The 18,193-nt window shown below is 38.3% G+C and overlaps 1 protein-coding gene and 1 long non-coding RNA gene across 6 annotated transcripts in view; one reads left to right on the top strand and one right to left on the bottom strand.

The window, feature by feature from the left end:
• LOC106879130 (uncharacterized) overlaps nucleotides 1-18,193 on the top strand; it is a 66,942-nt gene that overhangs the window by 29,815 nt on the left and 18,934 nt on the right. For 2 of the 5 annotated variants that reach the window (XM_052976355.2, XM_052976354.2), the window contains exon 1: nucleotides 15,907-16,340. The exons of 2 other annotated variants lie outside the window; for them this stretch is intronic. The gene's annotated coding sequence lies outside the window, so the exon portion shown is untranslated. Of the gene's footprint in view, nucleotides 1-15,906; nucleotides 16,341-18,193 lie in introns of those variants that run through there. One more of the 5 variants, XM_052976352.2, reaches the window with a different exon arrangement.
• LOC128250692 (uncharacterized) lies at nucleotides 371-11,666 on the bottom strand. Its single transcript, XR_008266694.2, has 3 exons — nucleotides 11,473-11,666; nucleotides 1,037-1,103; nucleotides 371-617 (listed from the first exon to the last, which is right to left on the bottom strand). It is a non-coding gene; the product is annotated as an uncharacterized LOC128250692 (long non-coding RNA).

Genomic DNA, 18,193 nt, shown 5'->3' on the forward strand with positions numbered 1-18,193 from the left:
CAACAACAATGATAACAATGATTTCAAATTTTGGCACAAATCCAGCAAGTTTGGGGGAGGGGGTAAGTCAATTGCATTGGCCCCAGTGCACAACTGGTACTCATTTTATCGATTCTGAACAGACAAAAGGTAAAATCAACCTCAATGGAATTTGAACTCAAAATGTAAAGATGGATGAAGTGCCATTAAACATTTTTCTCGGCATGCTAATGATTCCGCATGCTCACCACTTAAATAACAATAATGATTTCTTTTAACAACAACAACAACAAATAATAATAATAATAATGATAATTATTATTATTATTATTATTATCACTTCATTTATTAGCCGCTAAAGTCAAAATAATAATAATAATAGTCACAATGTAACTGATTGAATATCAATATTTAATCAGTTCGTTAACATAACTAGTCAATTAATCTTTTTCCTTACTCAAAGTAATTTCATAAGCACTTTAAGATTTCTATATTGATATGTATTGGCTGGTACTAGAACTGGTTGGAACTGGTTGGTACTGGTTGGTGTTGGTAAATCAGCAGAATCAGAAAAAATACTGGACAACATTCCTTGTGGCATTTAGCTGTGTTCCTTTATATTCTGGTTTCAAATCTGTCTGTGGTCAAAAGAATAAACCATAATCATTGCCTTGTGATTGGATATCAATACTGATATACAACTGATTGAATAATAATAATAATAATAATAATAATCATCATCATCATCATAATTATTTAACATCCACATTTCCATGTTTGAATGAGTCAGACAGAATTTATTGAAGCAGGTTTTTTCTATGGCTGGATGCTCTTCCTGTCACCAACTATCACCTGTTTCCAAGCAAGGTAATATTTCCTCACGACCAGACATGTTCTTGAAGAATATTGGAAATGAATGACTCTGCTTGCATGACAGGGACACTCCTTTACATCTGTTTTACAATGTCAAGACAAGGACACACATACACGACAGACTTTTTTCGTTTCCATCTCTCAAATCCATTCATAGCCTGGGACTATAGTAGAAAACACTCACCCAAGATTCCACACAGTGGGACTGAACCGGGAACCATGTCATTGGGAAGCAAATCACACAGCTACACCTATATTTAATTAGTCATTTAATATTTAATTAATTTGGTAACATAAACTTTAACACCTCTTATCATAATTCTATTTAATATTTCAGGATTTTAATATTGATAAGTTTTACGCTCTGAGTTGAAAATTTACTCAACAAGATGTGTACGTGTGTGTCTGTATGGGTGTGTGTGTGTGTGCGTGTGTGTGTGTGTGTGTGATGTATGGGGTATGCATATTTTTGTGTGTTTGATGCATAGGTATGTGTCAGTGGAAGTGGCAGTAGTAGTAGTGGTAGTGGTAGTGGTGGTGGTGGTGATGGTGGTGGTAGTGGTGGCAGTAATTGTAGACATAGTAGGAGTAGTAGTAGCAATAATTCTTTCTATTGGAAGTACAAGGCCTTGAACTTGGGGGAAGGGATTAAGTCAATTATATTGACCCCAGTGTGTAACTGGTACTTATTTAAGTGACCCCGAAAGGATGAAAAGCAAAGTTGACCTCAGCAGAATTTGAACTCAGAATGTAGCGACAGACAAAATACTGCTAGGCATTTCACCCGGCATGTTAATAATTCTGCCAGCTTTCCACGTTAAGCAGTAGTGGTAATAGTAGTAACACCAGCAGCAATAATAATAATAGTAGCAGCAGCAGCAACAGTAGTAGAAGTAGTACTAGCATCAACTGTAGTAGTGGCAGTAGTAGTAATAGTAGCAGCTTAGCCCTGCTGAGCCCTGATCAAGCAGCAGACCCATGCTTAAGAGTGTCCAATCACAACCTTCTCCCATCTTTTTATAGACATCTACCTGTGCAAAGTTCTGTGAGACCAAGATGATAGACTGTGGTCTGAAGGATATTTGGCTGTTATTTCTCACAAATCAAATGGTTCTCTCTCTCTCTCTCTCTCTCTCTCTCTCTCTCTCTCTCTCTCTCTCTCTCTCTCTCTCTCTCTCTCTCTCTCTCTCTCTCTCTCTCTCTCTCTCTCTCCACACATGCAACACATGTGTGTGTGTTTGTGTGTTCAGTATAGTGAGCATATGTACCAAAATGTGTCTGTGTGTCTGCAGGTACAGGTGTGGCTGTGTGGTAAGCAGTTTGCTTTTCAACCACATGGTTCCAGGTTCAGTCCCACTGCATGGCACCTTGGGCAAGTGTCTTCTACTATAACTCTGGGCTGACCAAAGCCTTGTAAGCGGATTTGATAGAGGAAACTGAAAGAAGCTCATCATGTGTGTGTATTTATGTATGTGTGTCTTTGTGTTTGTTCCCCATCACAGCTTGACAACTGGTGTTTGTTTGTTTACATCCACATCACTTAGTGGTTCAGTAAGAAAGGCTTAAAACAAAAAAATAAGTACTAGAGTTGATTTGTTTGACTAAACTCTGCATGGCCACAGTCCAATGGCTGAAACAAGTAAAAGATATGAGTGTGTGTGTGTGTGAGGTGGGTACAGGCATGGCTGAATGCTTATGAAGTTCATTTGCGGATCATGAAGTTCTGGGTTCAATACCACATGACAGCATGTTGAGCAATTGCTTTAGATCACAGTGTCAGATCAACCAAAACCTTCTGAGTGAAATTGGAGACAGAAACTGTGTTGAAGCCTGTTGGATGGGTGGTTGTATGTATCATTGATAGGCCCGGGCTCCTTGTCACACAATATCACGTGTATGTTTTATTACATCGAGGGCACAGTTGCCTGTGGAATAATCAGCCATTTACTGGTTCAATGAGGTAACTGTCCTATTCACCAAACAGAACAACCATCAGAACTGATGGAAGATCCATTTAAAGAAAAACATGGGTGTATATGTGTATGTGGGTATATATATGTGTGTGTGTGAGAGTGTGTGTGTGTGCACGTGTGTGTGTGTTTTGTACATGGGTTTGTGTATGTGTATGACAGTGCAGACGAGCATGTGTATATATGTACAAATGTGGGAGTGTATATACAAGGGAGTGCTAAAAAGTTCCTGGTTTGGGGTAAAAAAAAATACACTCAATTATGATTTTATTTTACATATTCCCTTCTCAGATTCACACACTTATTGCAGTGGTCCTTCAGATTTACTAAGATCTGTAAAAGAACTCAGAAGTTTTGGCCTCCAACCAGGCCTTTCACAAAACCCTTAAAGCCAGGAACTTTTCAGTACCCCCTCATATATATGTGTGTATGTACATGGGGGTGTATATATATATATATATATATATATATATATATATGCCTGTGTACATGGAGGTGTATATATGTATGTGAGTGTATAGTAGTATATAATGTATTATGACTTACAACAACAAAGACTTGATGGGATAATTACCCGTAATATAATGGGGTTGATCTTATTGACTATAATTCTCACTACAACTCTGCTTTGATACAAAAATAAACCTTGCATCAGGTTAAATGATATCAGTATACAGTAACACCTTGATTAGCACATGAGATATGTTCCTAAAAATGCAGTGTTAAATGAAATAGCACTATATGAGGTCATTATTTTAAGATAGTGTAAATAGAAGTTCAAGTTGTGGTGGTCATGGTAGAGATGCATTTACTCATAAGTATGGTTAACCAAGGCAGACCTGAAATTAAACATTAACAGTTTATTGGAAATCAAACCAAGCCAATGAGAGGAGATCTATGTGGTTTATCAATTTACTAGAAATATCAGCAAAATCTCCCTTAACCTACATCCTACCTAATAAAAGACTAAAGAATGAAGGATATACTGGATAATGAATTCTGATGAGACAAAATAGGACAAAGCTAATATTAAATAATGTAGCCTTACACATACATAGACATGTGGTAAGAAGTTTGCTTTCCAGCCACATTGTTCTGGATTCAATCCCACTGCATGGCACTTTGGGTAGGTGTTTTCTACTATAGTTTCATGCCGACCAAAGCTTAATTAGTTGATTTGGTAGGCAGAAACTGGAAGCTGAACTGAAAGAAGCCCATCGTGTGTGTGTGTGTGTATTTGTCTCTGTGTTTGTCCCACCACCAGCACTTAACAGATGTTGGTTTGTTTACACTTACATAACTTAGTGGCTCGCCATTAGAGATCAACAGAATCATTATCGAGCTTAAAATAAATATAACTGCTGGGATCAGTTTGTTCAACTAAAGTTCTACAATGTAGTGCCCCAGTGTGGCCATGATCCAATGACTGAAATAAGAAAAATATTTTTAAAATATTCCTAGAAGACTGGACAGTCATGACTGGAAAACCTTTAGGTCACACATAGACTGGCTTGATAAGAGTTGACCCAGGGTTAAATAGAAACAAATGCTTGGAAGCTGGGAAACACTCCACCCACTCAAACATTTATGCCTGTTAATTAGATTACACAGTCTGTTGTAAGATTGTTATCAGTGAGTAATGACGGAGTGTTTAAATAATCTAAAACTGGTTCGGGATAGATTTCATTGGGGAAATAAATACACAATCTAATTGATTTTCATTGAGTTGTTCTACGTAGTGATTCACAAGTACCTTTAGCATTGAAATGACATAGAAAACTTTTTTTTTTATTCCGTCAGTTTTGTTTTTATATATAATACTATCTTTGCTAGTTTTGTTGCGAATATCTTTTGATATAAAATAATAATAATAATAATAATAAGAAGAAGAAGAAGAATATAGTAATAATAATGGTTTCATATTTTGCCTCAAGGGCAGCAGTTTTGGGGGAGGGGATGAGTCAGTTATATTGACCCCAGTATTCAACTGGTATTTATTTTATCAACCCCAAAAGGATGAAAGTTAAAGTTGACCTTGGTGAAATTTGAACTCAGAATGTAGCGATGGGCAAAATACTGCTGAGCATTTCATCTAGTGCACTAATGATTCTGCCAGCTTGCTACCATAAATGATGAGGATGATGATGATGATGGTGATGGTGATGATGATGATGGTGATGGTGATGGTGATGATGATGATGATGATGTCAGAATTAATCTATATACAGTGAGACAGAAGTTTAAAAAAATAGCAAATTAGAAAGGACCAGGCCCGGATGGAGTTCAAGGCTATGAGCTGAAGAATTTTACACAGTTGCATGAAAGGATTATTGCGCAACTGGATGACTTTGTGCAGCAAGGTCACATTCCTGCCTGGATGACAAGTGGATGAATGCTGCCATGTTTCAAGGATCCCTTGAAAGGGAACTTGCATCAAATTTTCGACCTATAACCTGTTTACCACTTGTATGGAAGCTTATGACCAGTGGAAGAGTTATACACCCATCTGAAAAGTAACAATCTACGACCAGAAGAACAGAAAGGATGCAGGAAAGCGAGTAAGGCAACAAAAGATCATTTATTATTTGATAAAATGACAATTAGAAATTGTAGACACAGATTGACAAGACTGAATGTAGCATGGCTAGATTACAAAAAAGCATATGACATGGTACCACACATGTGGTAAACCAATGAGTATGTTTGAAATAGCAAAAAACATAGAGAAAATGCATAATGAAAGTATGAAACATTGGAATACTGAACTGATTAGAGGAAAACTAAAACTTGGAAAAGTGAACATCAGACATGGAATATTCCAAGGTGATAGCTTATCTCCATTACTATTCATATTAACCATGTCACCACTCACTATGATACTACGAAAAGTTAGAATTGCTTACGGTTTCGGAAAATTAAATGGTCAGATAAATTATTTCCTTTTCATGGATGATATAAAAGTTTATGTGGAAAAGGAGAAACAGTTTGGAAGTGTTGTACATACTATCTGCATTTTCTCAAATGACATAGGTATGGAATTTGGGACAGAAAAGTGCACTATATTGAAAATGAAATGAGGAAGATTTGAAAGAAATCAGGGAATTGAAATGCCAAATGGATGAACAATGAGAGCAATTGAGAAAGGATAGTGGTATTAGTACTTGGAAATACTGGAAGCAGACAAAATAAAAAAAAATGAAGAAATGAAATCAATGACCAGTAGTGAGTACACAAGAAGAGTAAGAAAATTATTGCAGTCAAAGCTGAATTCAAAAAATCTTATTGAAGCAATAAATTCAAGAACAATATCCTTAATTTGATATGGAGTTGGAATTATAGACGGGACCAAAAATGGTATAAAGAAACTTGCCAGAAAAATTAGAAAGTTGTTGACAATGTATGGTGACTACCATCTGAAAGCCTAGATCAAGATGGAAGAGGCTTAATAGCAATAGAAGAATGTGTACAGATGGAAAGAAAAGTGTAGTAGAATATTTACAGAGCAGTACAAAAAAACTACTTAAGGCAATAAATAAAGAACATTTGATCAAACACGTAATAGGAGAAAAGGACAAGAATGAAATACAAAGAGAGCACGTCTGATAGATTGAAGAGAAACCTCTGCATGGCCAATTTTGGAGAGCCACTTAAGACGTATGTGGAACAAAATCCTGGGCTTGGTTATAAAAGGGGCAATTGAAGTAGAACCTAATTGTAGCAGCCCAAGATCAAATGGTAAAAACAAACAACTTGAGAAAAAATAATAATGGAGAGAATGTGTCAGAAAAATGTAAAGCCTATGGAATTTGAAATGAGACAGTGGCACACATTGTGACAGAATGCCTCAAGTTGGCACAAAAAAGAATATGAAAAAAAAGGTATTGGAAGGGTGATGCCTACCCTGCATGCAGATAAATTTTTTTGCAAATAATAATGCATTGTTTACCCATTCTTTTCAATTGAACTGAATTAAGCTTTTTTTTATAAGTATCACAATTATAGGTATTTACACTCTGGTGAAATTAAGAAATCAAGTCGTAAATAAGCGAAAACCTCAAACCTATCAACCTCAAACCTCAACACCTTAAAAATAATTATGATGATGATGATGATGATTTCTTTTATTTTCCACAGTGGCACTTGATGAGGGGGTCATTACAAAGAGTTAAGAATTTGTGTTGGGGTTTACATGAAAGATGAAGGAAAGAAAGGGAGAGGAGTGGGAAATTAAATAAAAGTATACATAGGCCTAGGAGTGGCTGCGCGGTAAGTAGCTTGCTTACGAACCACATGGTTTCGGGTTCAGTCCCACCACGTGGCATCTTGGCCAAGTGTCTTCTATAGCCTCGGGCCGACCAAAGCCTTGTGAGTGGATTTGGTAGACGGAAACTGAAAGAAGCCTGTCGTATATATGTATATGTATATATATATATGTATATATATATATATATATATGTATGTGTGTCTGTGTTTGTTCCCCCAACATTGCTTGACAACTGATGCTGGTGTGTTTACATCCCTGTAACTTAGCGGTTCGGCAAAAGCGACCAATAGAATAAGTACTAGGCTTTCAAAGAATAAGTCCTGGGGTCAATTTTCTCAACTAAAGGCAGTGCTCCAGCATGGCCACAGTCAAATGACTGAAACAAGTAAAAGAGTAAAAGTGAGCACATTTATGATGCAGTGCTCCTGATACTTGAGAAACTTCCAAATAGGGCCAATCAAGGAAACCCTCAAATCCAGGATCACCTTGACCATCAAGGGCACAATACCCTGCCTTACTGTCATACTCCAAACTATAGGGGTATACTTAGAGTAGGTCCTTTTGCCTTAACAGTCTTTGTCGTAGTCACCCATATTTTGACAAATTCATTGGGAGAGAGAGGGTACTTCTCACTCCACCCCCACTTTTCTTTCTTAGTGGACCTTAGTGGGATTGTTTGAAGAGGAATGTGTCTAGCCTCAATCCTTTCAATCTTGTCCACTACACAACTTCCTTCACCATAGCCACTAGGCAGATGGACACTGCCTGCCTCACAGGTGGTGGGGCAATGCTGATCATGGACTTGGCTGATGGCTGGATTTGTTCTTCACATGACAACAGCTGTTTCATGTAATTCCACAGTTCAGCCACACTTGGACACTGCACAAGGGCATGCAGAGTGATTTTGTCACCCTGCATGCATTTCAGATAGTTGCACTTGGCAGCAGTGGGTGGTTTCAAAATTGAACTTGGGTAAAATTTAACCGATGACTGAAGAGCTCCCCCACCACTGCACCATGTAGTTACTCAACTGATTTCCCTTGAATCACAGTGCCGAAAGCAACAACACACTGGGCTTTGTAGTTCTAGATATAAAAAAGAAAAGAAAAATAAACAGGATGGTCACTGGTGGAATGCCTTTGATCATAAGTCTGTCAAATCAGGTTGGATTTGGGAATTAAACAAAAACTACTACTACTACTACTGCTGCTGCTGCTATTGTCACCAGTGCTGCCACCACTACTTCTACCATTGCCACCACCACTACCACCACCACCACCACCACCACCACCACCACTGTTACCCCTACTCTGTTGCTGCTGCTACTACTACTACTACTACTTATTTATTGGTATATTGTCTGAAGAATATTCTTTACAGCTGTATGTCTTTCCTATAGCAGTGAAAACCTCGCTGTAAACTATCAAATTCTTTGGTAATTAATTTTATCGTGTTTTATTTCACCAAAACTGTTAAATGTAAATTTTTATGAGATGTAACTCTGAAACATGTGTACAATATGTGCCTATTCCTCTCTTTGGCTCTTTTACTGTTCACTATTCTGTCTTCTTGTATTTTATCTTGTGTACTATGCATGTACTTTTGGATATCAATGCTGTCTTTCCTTGATTTAATTGCTACTTTCTATCCCTGCTTTTACCCTTTTCCAACAAGCTGTAGGGGGCCTGAGCATTGTATACAATAAGCTCATTATTATTATAAAACCGAAAGAGGTGAGTTGGCTGAGTCCTCCGCATACCAGACAAAATGCTTCCCTTCATTTCCATCAGCTTCATGTTCTGAGTTCAAATTCTACCGAGGTCGACCTCACCCTTTGTCTTTCATTGTTTTGGAGTCGATAAATATCAGTTGAGCACTGGGGTCAATGTAAATGACTAGCCACCCACTTCCTTTGCACCCAAATTTTTGGCCTTGTGCCTATTGTAGAAAGGATTATTATTATAAAATCGAAATATTTACTGAATGTAGGCTCCAGTGGTGTTCATGTTATATAATACCTAAATTTTTATGGAAAGTAAAAAGTAAATATTTATAGACCGTGTGACAGAATCCAAGAATTTGAAACTTACATATTAATACCAGTCAGATGGGGTGGAGTTAAGGATTATCAATGATTAAAATAGATACTTTATTTGCAGCATAATTTTGTGAAAAACACAAAACTGAAATAACTGTTAGATAATTACATTTGCATTGAACTGCAGAAGATTAATCTGAATCTGTTTGCTCTACAAACAGATTTGTAGGGCATATCTGTTTACCCTCTGCCTACAGGTGGAGAAGGTTGTATTATTTGAGTCCCAAATATTTATAGAATGTGAGACCTAAATATTTGTATAATATCTAAACAGCCAACACATTCCCGGCAACAGCTGAGATGACAATGGACAAATGAATATGTATAATAAATATTTAATGGGTGTTGCTAGGCCACCATCAAATGGTTTCTCATTATCTAAACCAGGAGTTCCTACTCTTTTGAATGTGTTGACCCCATCACTGACTTACATGGCCTTCATTCAGCTCGGTCAAATGCTCAGTAAAATATTAGTATGAGAACTTTCAAAGTTTACCTTTTACCTGTTAATTATTTCAATCAATCGACCGTGGCCATGCTGGAGCACTGCTTTGAGGGGTTTAAATGAATAAATTGACCCCGGTACTTATTGTTTAAGCCTGCTACTTATTCTAGTGGTTTGTCTTTGTTGAACTGTAAAGTTATAAGGACATAAACAAACCATCACCAGTTGTCAAGTGGTGGTAGTGGTGGTAGTGGGGGACAAATACAAACACAAAAACACACACACATAGATACATACATATACATATTTCTCATTGATAATGGCATTTCCTATTGATAGTGGTATTTCCCATTGATAACGAATAAAGAACCAGAAACGTGTCGGAATCCAATGGGTGGGGGGCAGCACTGGGCAGATATAGTGTTATTACACCTTTTTACCACGGTGACTGCAGTGAATTTGTGTTTAGAAGTTGAAATATGTCACAAACATATTCTAACCTAAAGCTTGCTTTTGCCTAAACACTGTTTGCCACTGCTGTAACTTTTTCTGACTTGGCAGTCTAATGGTACAACTCAGTCAATGCTGTTGACTGTGTTTTAAAGCTACAGCTTTATTTAAGTCTGATCAGAGTTGCCTCTCTTTGGTATTTCCCATTGGTAATGGCTAAAGAGCTAGAAGCATGTGTGGGAATCCAGCAGGGAGTAGCACTGGACAGATATGGCATATTTTTACACATTTTTACCATGGTAACTGCAGTGAATTTGCTTTAGAAGTTGAAATTTGTCACAAACACACAAATACACACACACACACACACACACACACACACACACACACACACATGATGGATTTCTTTTAGTTTCTGTCAACCAAATCTACTCACAAGGTTTTGGTCAGCCTGGAGCTTTAGTACAAGACATTTCCCCAAGGTGTCATGCAGTGGGGCTGAGCCCCAAACTATGTCGTTGAAAGCTTCTTACAGTACATATTGGGGAAAAAATTAAGAAATATTTTCCTCTGCTACATGTGTAGCTTCATGACATAGGAAAGTTGCCAAATCATGAAAAGTGTTCTTTGTTATGTTTGTGTCATGCCTTGGTGACACATGGTAAGTTACTTTGGCTGTCACTGCTTTTCCATGTCACAAAGGCAGGGATTATAGATCTTTTATCTTTTGTGCATTTCTGTTATTGGACTGTGGCCATGCTGGGGCACTGCCTTGAAAGGTTTAGTTGAATAAATCAACTCCAGTAATTATCTTTTTAAGCTTAGTACTTATTCTATCAGTCTCTTTTGCCAATCCACTAAGTTATGGGGGACATAAACAAACTAACACCAGTTGTCAAGTGTTGATGGGTGACAAAATACACACACACGTGTGTGTGCACACATACACACATATATATATATATTCGACAGGTTTCTTTTGAGTTTCTGCTCATCAAATTTGCTCAGAAACTTTGGTCAGTCCAGGGCTATAGTAGTAAATGCTTGCCTGAGATGCCATGCAGTGGGATTGAACCTGTGAATATGAGGCTGGAAAGCAAACTTCTTACAACCAAGCCTATGTGACAAGAAGTTTGCTTGAGTGTTCAAATTTTAAGATTTCAAATTTAAAATTTGTCAACCTCCTGGACTTTATTGATGCTTTATATCAGCCACTTTAGGAACCTTTGTTTGAATCTCTGGTGGAATATTCAGTCAAACATGGATAATCTTTCTTCAGATTAATGGTAACAGCTGGGAATTGCAACTGTAAAGAAGAGTAAAGGAAGTCAGGTGCATTTACTAGGGACTGAACTATTGTCACACCTTACCAAAATTAGGGATAAAAACTCACCTATAGCCATTATCACCTTTAAACCAATGAGGGAAGCCTCTGTGTGATCACTTGATGTGTTATAAAATGACAGGATGGTCATGCTTGGAACACCCTTGGTTATGAATTTGGTGCTAAACATCATTGTCATCAACACTATCACCACCGACCATCCACCACCACCACCACCACCACAACAACAACAACAACTATAATAAATCTTCTGTTCTGAACATTATTTTGACAGCTTTTAGTTTCTTATTTTATTTATTTGAAGATTTGCACAAACTTCCCTGCAGTCTGCTGCTATTGGATTTGCTTAGTTGCTATGACAACCCTCCCCACTCCATCCTCTTTTTCCTCCTCCTCCAAAGCAGTGTGTCACTCCCCTATCCACCTCCACCCACCTTCAATTACCCTTCTTGTCTACAATTCCTAATCTGTACACCATATAATAACAAACATTCCCTAACTACACTCTATTATAAATTCTCACTGTTGTTGTCAGATATTGTTACAACATGCTAACGAAGACAAAACAGTTGGTTGTGTCTTCGTTAGCATAGACACTTACTTAATGACTTCATTTCCATGAAGAGAGAAAACAAGACCCACACAAAAGACAGATAAACAGTACGAGAAGACAAGGAGGCTAAAGAGTCAGGGAGGTGTTTGTTTTGGCTAATTAATTAACTCAAGGAGGTGTTTATTTGTTATTTGATTCAGCTAATTAATTAACTGAAGAAGGTGGTGATCACTTCTTGATGATGTCTATCTGAAATTCACCAGAGAAACACATTCTGTTACAATTAATTATTATATTTATAATTGTACATATAATTATTGAGATCTTGACTCCCAGTAGTATTGTAAAAGTGCTGTCATAATTGTTGTTGTTGTCGGCACTCCGTCGCTTACGACGTCAAGGGTTCCAGTTGATCCGATCTCAACCGAACAGCCTGCTCGTGAAATTAACATGCAAGTGGCTGAGCTCTCCACAGACACGTGTACCCTTAACGTAGTTCTCGGGGAGATTCAGCGTGACACAGCATGACAAGGCTGAACCCCCCCCCCCCCCGAATTACAGGCACAACAGAACCAGGAAGTAAGAGTGAGAGAAAGTTGTGGTGAAAGAGTACAGCAGGGTTCGCCACCATCCCCTGCCGGAGCTTCGTGGAGCTTTAGGTGTTTTTGCTCAATAAACACTCACAACGCCCGGTCTGGGAATCGAAACCGCGATCCTATGACCGTGAGTCTGCTGCCCTAACCACTGGGCCATTGCGCCTCCACTGTCATAATATACAGAATATATTTGGCATTTTATGCAATATGCTAAATAAGGTTAGGCAGTTAATGATTTTAAACTGCATCCTTGTTTTGAAGTTCCAGGGTTTTGAAGAGTGTGGGACCACCTCTTGGCCACTCTTGTTCCCAGATCTATTCTTACCCTGAGCAGTATCTGTCAGTGTTCCAGCAATGAGTTTAATAGCATGTAACACCTGAGCCATATATTGAAATCATGGGATGGAGTATGGTGAATGTGAACTATTTTGGCAAACGTATCTTATTGAGCCAATGGTGAATATTACGAGATGCTGAGTGGCTGAACAAACTGCAAATGACCAAAACCAACCAGTGCAGTTAGCAAACCATTGCTATCATCTGTAACTGCAGCATGTGTAGATGAGATGTTTCAGATGTCAAAAGGTATCAATGTGATTAAAACCTAGGCTAGACATTTATGCAGCATCACTCGATAGGGACATCTGATATGGAAGAGGTGCATTAATCCGGGTGGAGTGCCTGACTGAAGGAGGAGGAGGACAATGACAATGATGTTAGATTAGGCAGTTAATGGCTCACATTGTTATTACACAAAGTTTTTCAAAGGTATGAATGCACTCGTCTCAATCAGATACCTGCAGAAAACTGATGAATTAAACTCATGCTTTCATGACCTCATCAATCACTGATAAGATCCTCCACATATGTGTGAAACCAGTTCAGCTGATCCCACTTTTCCTACCCACCAAATAAGATGTTTATGTGCAGTCAGGGGTAGACTCTATATCTTATAGGGTACAGTATAACAAATGTGTGTGTGTGTGTAGTGGTTGGCATTAGGAAAGGCATCCAACCACAGAAACTTTGCCAAATCAGACAGGAGTCTGGTGCAGCTCCCCAGCTTGTCAGTTCTGGTCAAGCTGTCCAGCCGAGGCCAGCATGGACAACAGACATTAAAGGATAACGATGACCACACACACACACACACACACACACACACACACACACACACACACATGTAGAAAAGGTTGATAATGACAGCAAATTTTATCAGTCACTGAAAATTTTTTTTTCAAGACTTTATATATTTTTAGTTTACCTTGTGGGCGGGGAATTTGTAGTTTAATAGTGTATTTATGAGGCATATAATAATCAGCTTTATGGATTATTTGATTGGATGAACATAAAAAAAAAGATATGCCAAAAAAGAAATAGAATAAGGAGAGGGAAAAGAAGAAAAAGCCAAACAAGGCAAATGTCTCCTTCTTCGTGACATATGGGTTACAGGAGTGGCTCTTTGACTTAAAGGTACAGTCTATCTGATAGGTTTCCATCGTTTCTTTGTGTCCAACTTCACTCATAAAGCTTGGAGCAAGTATGGAGGCTTATGGTTAAAGATACTTTCTAAACACACCAAACACTGGAAACAAACCCAGCACCTCACAATTGCACAGAAAAGTGTTTTCTATATTAATCTTTGGTTAATGAATAATAAAATTCGATATTGAAAGACTAAACAGAAGTCACATTTCTATACTGGCCTTAACCCTTCACCATTCGGATTAAGCCAAAAGAAAAAAATTACTTTAGCTCTTCACTGGATGTTGTGACATACAAGACCCACACAAACTCTCTCATCATTAAATTAGATGCTATGACAACAGGTGAGTTTGAAAATTTTTTTAAAAGAACTGTTTTTATAGCACAGGCTCAAGCATCCTCTATGGTTAAGAAGCTAACTTTGTAACCACGTGGTTTTCAGTTCAATTCCATTGTGTAGCATCATGAGCAAGTCTCTTCCACTATAGCCCTAGGCTGACCAATGACTTGTGAACAAATATGGTAGATGGAAGCTGTCTGGAACCCTGTTGAGTGTGTGTGTGTGTGTGTGTGTGTGTGTGTGTGTGTGTGTGTGTGTGTGTGTGTCACACACTACCACCACAAAACAACCAGTGCTAGTTTGTTTACATCCCTGTAACCTTGTGGTTTGGCAATAGAATAAGTACCTGACTTTAAGAAAAAGCCCCAAAGTACTAAAGATCAATTCATTCAACTAACACCATTCAAGGTGGTGCTCCAGCATGGCCATAGTCCAATGAGTGATACAAGAAAAAGATAGCCTTGTATGATCTGGGTTTTATTTTTATTCACTTTGGACAGCAAGACATGGAAACATTTCCAAACTGGCCCATCTCAAAAGAAAAACGACCCACCCTACTCACCCCACATAGTTCTGCAGGGTCATTCCTGCAAGAAATTGCAGTCAAACAGCCTCTACAAATCTCAGTCTCTGTTGTCTTAGGTGAAAAAAGGAAGGCAGGCATAATAGCCCCCGGCTAGGGGCTACCTAATAACAACAACAACAATAACAATAAGTACGACAACCAAAACAGGTTCAAGATCTCCAACTACTACAGCAAATTCCAGGAAACAACAGCAACTAAGCAATTATGGCAACAACATGAACACTACCACCACCACCACTGCTACGATTACTACTCCTATCACCAGCATCAAGAACATCAACAACAAGCCTTTATCAATTACATGTTCATGTTAGCTGGCGATCTCATGTGTGTAAATGTTTTTACTCCGACTGGTGAAACAGGTGGTAATGGATGTGGAGTTTGTTCTTGGTCAGTAATTGGTCAAGACTAGTTTTACAACAACAAAAATGACCCGGAAAGAAAAAAAAAAAAGGTAAAATAAAAAAAAGCAAAGAAAAAATAAAAAGAAAGAAAGAGAGGCAGCAAATGAGATTCCTGAAATGAAATGTTCTCTTCACATGTGTTCTTCCTCATTGTTTCCTAGATTCTGAAAGAAAGATTTACTGATTTTTAGAGATTTATGGTTTTGCAGTGAATGGCACCGCTGCCACCACCATCACCACCACCAACACCACCAACAACAACAGCACAACTTCTGCCACCACTACCACCACCATGACCACCACCATCACTATCACTACCACTATCATCAGCACTGCCATCCCCCATCACCTTTTCTCCTCCCTCCCTCCCTCACCAACCAAACAACCAATCAAACCAGAGCGAAATAATTTATGATTCTCAATTTGAAAACAGTAAAAAGAAAAACAATACAAAAAAAACCCCCATAAAAATAAGGAAAGAAATATAGAAGAGGGGAAGGGTGTGTGTGTGTGTGTGTGTGTGTGTGTGCACGCAAACATTATTGCTGCAGCTGCTTCTGGTAATGTTTCCTACACTAATTGTGTGTGTGTGAGTGTGTGTGTGTGTGTGTGTGTGTATATGCGACACAGTGTATATGAGTGTTTGGGGGGGGGGCAGGGGATAGACTGACAAACTGTGTATGTTTATGCATTTGTATATTTTGTATGTGTGTGTGTGTGTGTGCGTGTGCGTGCGTGTGTGTATATGTGTGTGTGTGTGTATGTGTGTGTGTGTGTGTGTGTGTGTGTGTGTGTGTGTGTAATAGTCAGTCTGCTAAAAATAGTTGAACACATTATCCGATCAGAGAAGGATACCATTGCATGTGTGCAAGACATATCTCATTGGTGTCCAGCCTGAAGGCTGTTTGACACTGCCGCAACAACAACAAGAACAACAACAACCACAACAGCACTGGTGAGTTGATAACATTAACTTGAATATTTTACAAAAAAAAATACTATACTGAAATAGTATTTAACATTTAATATCATTTGTTATTCTTTAGCCCCAGGTCAGCCCTGATGGAACAGGTCTATAACCAAAGCTATTCAAGCTGCTGTGACCACCCCATGTTTTTGTGTTATCTAGTGACACTATTAGCTGATGTATCCTGTATTTGAGATAGCAGAATGTGGTTTTGAGGGAAATTTAGATGCTATTTCTAGCAGATCATTCCTCATCCCACATAGAGATTCCATCATTAACTTGTTTTCAGTGTTGTTGTTGCTGCTACTTAGCTCTAGGTCAATCCTAATGAAGGGAATTTGTTATCAAAAATAACTCCAGCCATAACTATCCTCACTTTCTCTCAGGCCTTGTATATCTTGGACTCATTATCCAATGTGTCCCGTCCTTTTCAAGATGTGTAATTTAGCAGCAGTTAAATCCTGCTTAAATTAAGGTGTAATTTAAAGGAGATTTGACTGCTCTTTTAAGCAAATAGAATGACCATGTGAAGATGTCGTCTGGTTTTCATTGTACAAAGTATTGTCTTTTAATGTGCTGAGAAAGCTGTATTAAATCTAATTTTCTGTGTTGTTGTGGGTGTTTATTTTATTGGTTCTTCTGTTATTCTAGTTTGCTCGTTTATGGTATTGTGAGGTGAGTTTATTGAACATGTTGTGTAAGTTGTTATAGTTTTGAGAGAGCACTGTCTATGTGTTTAGGCTTAAGTGAGTGTCTTTTGCTATAGCCCTGGGCTGACCAATACTTTGTGGGTCAATTTGGCAAACGGAAACTGCTTGGAAGCTTATTTTGATCCTTGTTGTCTCAATCACACAAAGTTATACAGACCAAGAGGTGAAGCACTTGTGATCCTGAGATACCTGCTGAAGATATAAAATGGTTTCTAACAAAGAGATAAGTTTAGTCACAATAAGAAGAGCTTGCAACATTATTATGCAGCTGCTGCACCTTCAGCATGAAGTAAAGCATCTCTGATGTTTATTTCACCACCTGTATATATATATATATATATATATATATCATCTCAATTATCACCATCATCATCTTTTTAACGTCTACATTTCATGTTTACATTGGGTTGGACAGTTTGAAAAGGATCCAATGAGTTCAGGGACTTTATCATACTCCAGTGTCAGCTTTGGCATGGTTTCTATAGTTGGATGCCCTTCGTAACACCAACCACTTCACAGTGTGTACTGGGTGATTTTTTGGTGCTACTGACACTATTGAGGTCACCATGTAGCTTGTAAGCCAACAACCCCAGGGAGCGAGGAAGCTGCATTTGTATGTTAAATGGTGGTTAAGGTAAGAGGGAAGACTCCGGGGTAGAGCAGACTCTTGTTGTAAAGGAGCTACATGGCTACTCACATCTAGGAGAGACAGAATGAATTAGAGGTATCTCCAAGGAGATAAACAATGGTGATGAGGTATCCAGGTGGCACCTCAGGTAGCAAAAGCAGTACTGGGTAGGGGGGATGGCAGTTTGCAAGAGTGTATGGGGGAAGAGTGTGAGAAGGAGATAGGCAGCATCTGCAATTTGTTAAGATTGGGGAAGGGGTGAATAAGTTGGGGAGGCTACGGAGATGCTAGTTGTAGGGCAGTAATGATGATAATGTTGGGGAGCAGAGTAGAGAGATAAACAGGTGTGGTGCACATATATATAATTATATATATATATATATATATATATATATATATATATATATATATATATACTAGCATACCTGACAGTTTCATTAATGATGGAATATAACATTATCAAAACAATGAGAGAAATCATTTATAAATGTCAGCAATCTAGT

This window comes from Octopus bimaculoides, chromosome 25 (assembly GCF_046866305.1).
Source record: "Octopus bimaculoides isolate indiv1 chromosome 25, ASM4686630v1, whole genome shotgun sequence".
NCBI classification, from domain to species: domain Eukaryota; kingdom Metazoa; phylum Mollusca; class Cephalopoda; order Octopoda; family Octopodidae; genus Octopus; species Octopus bimaculoides.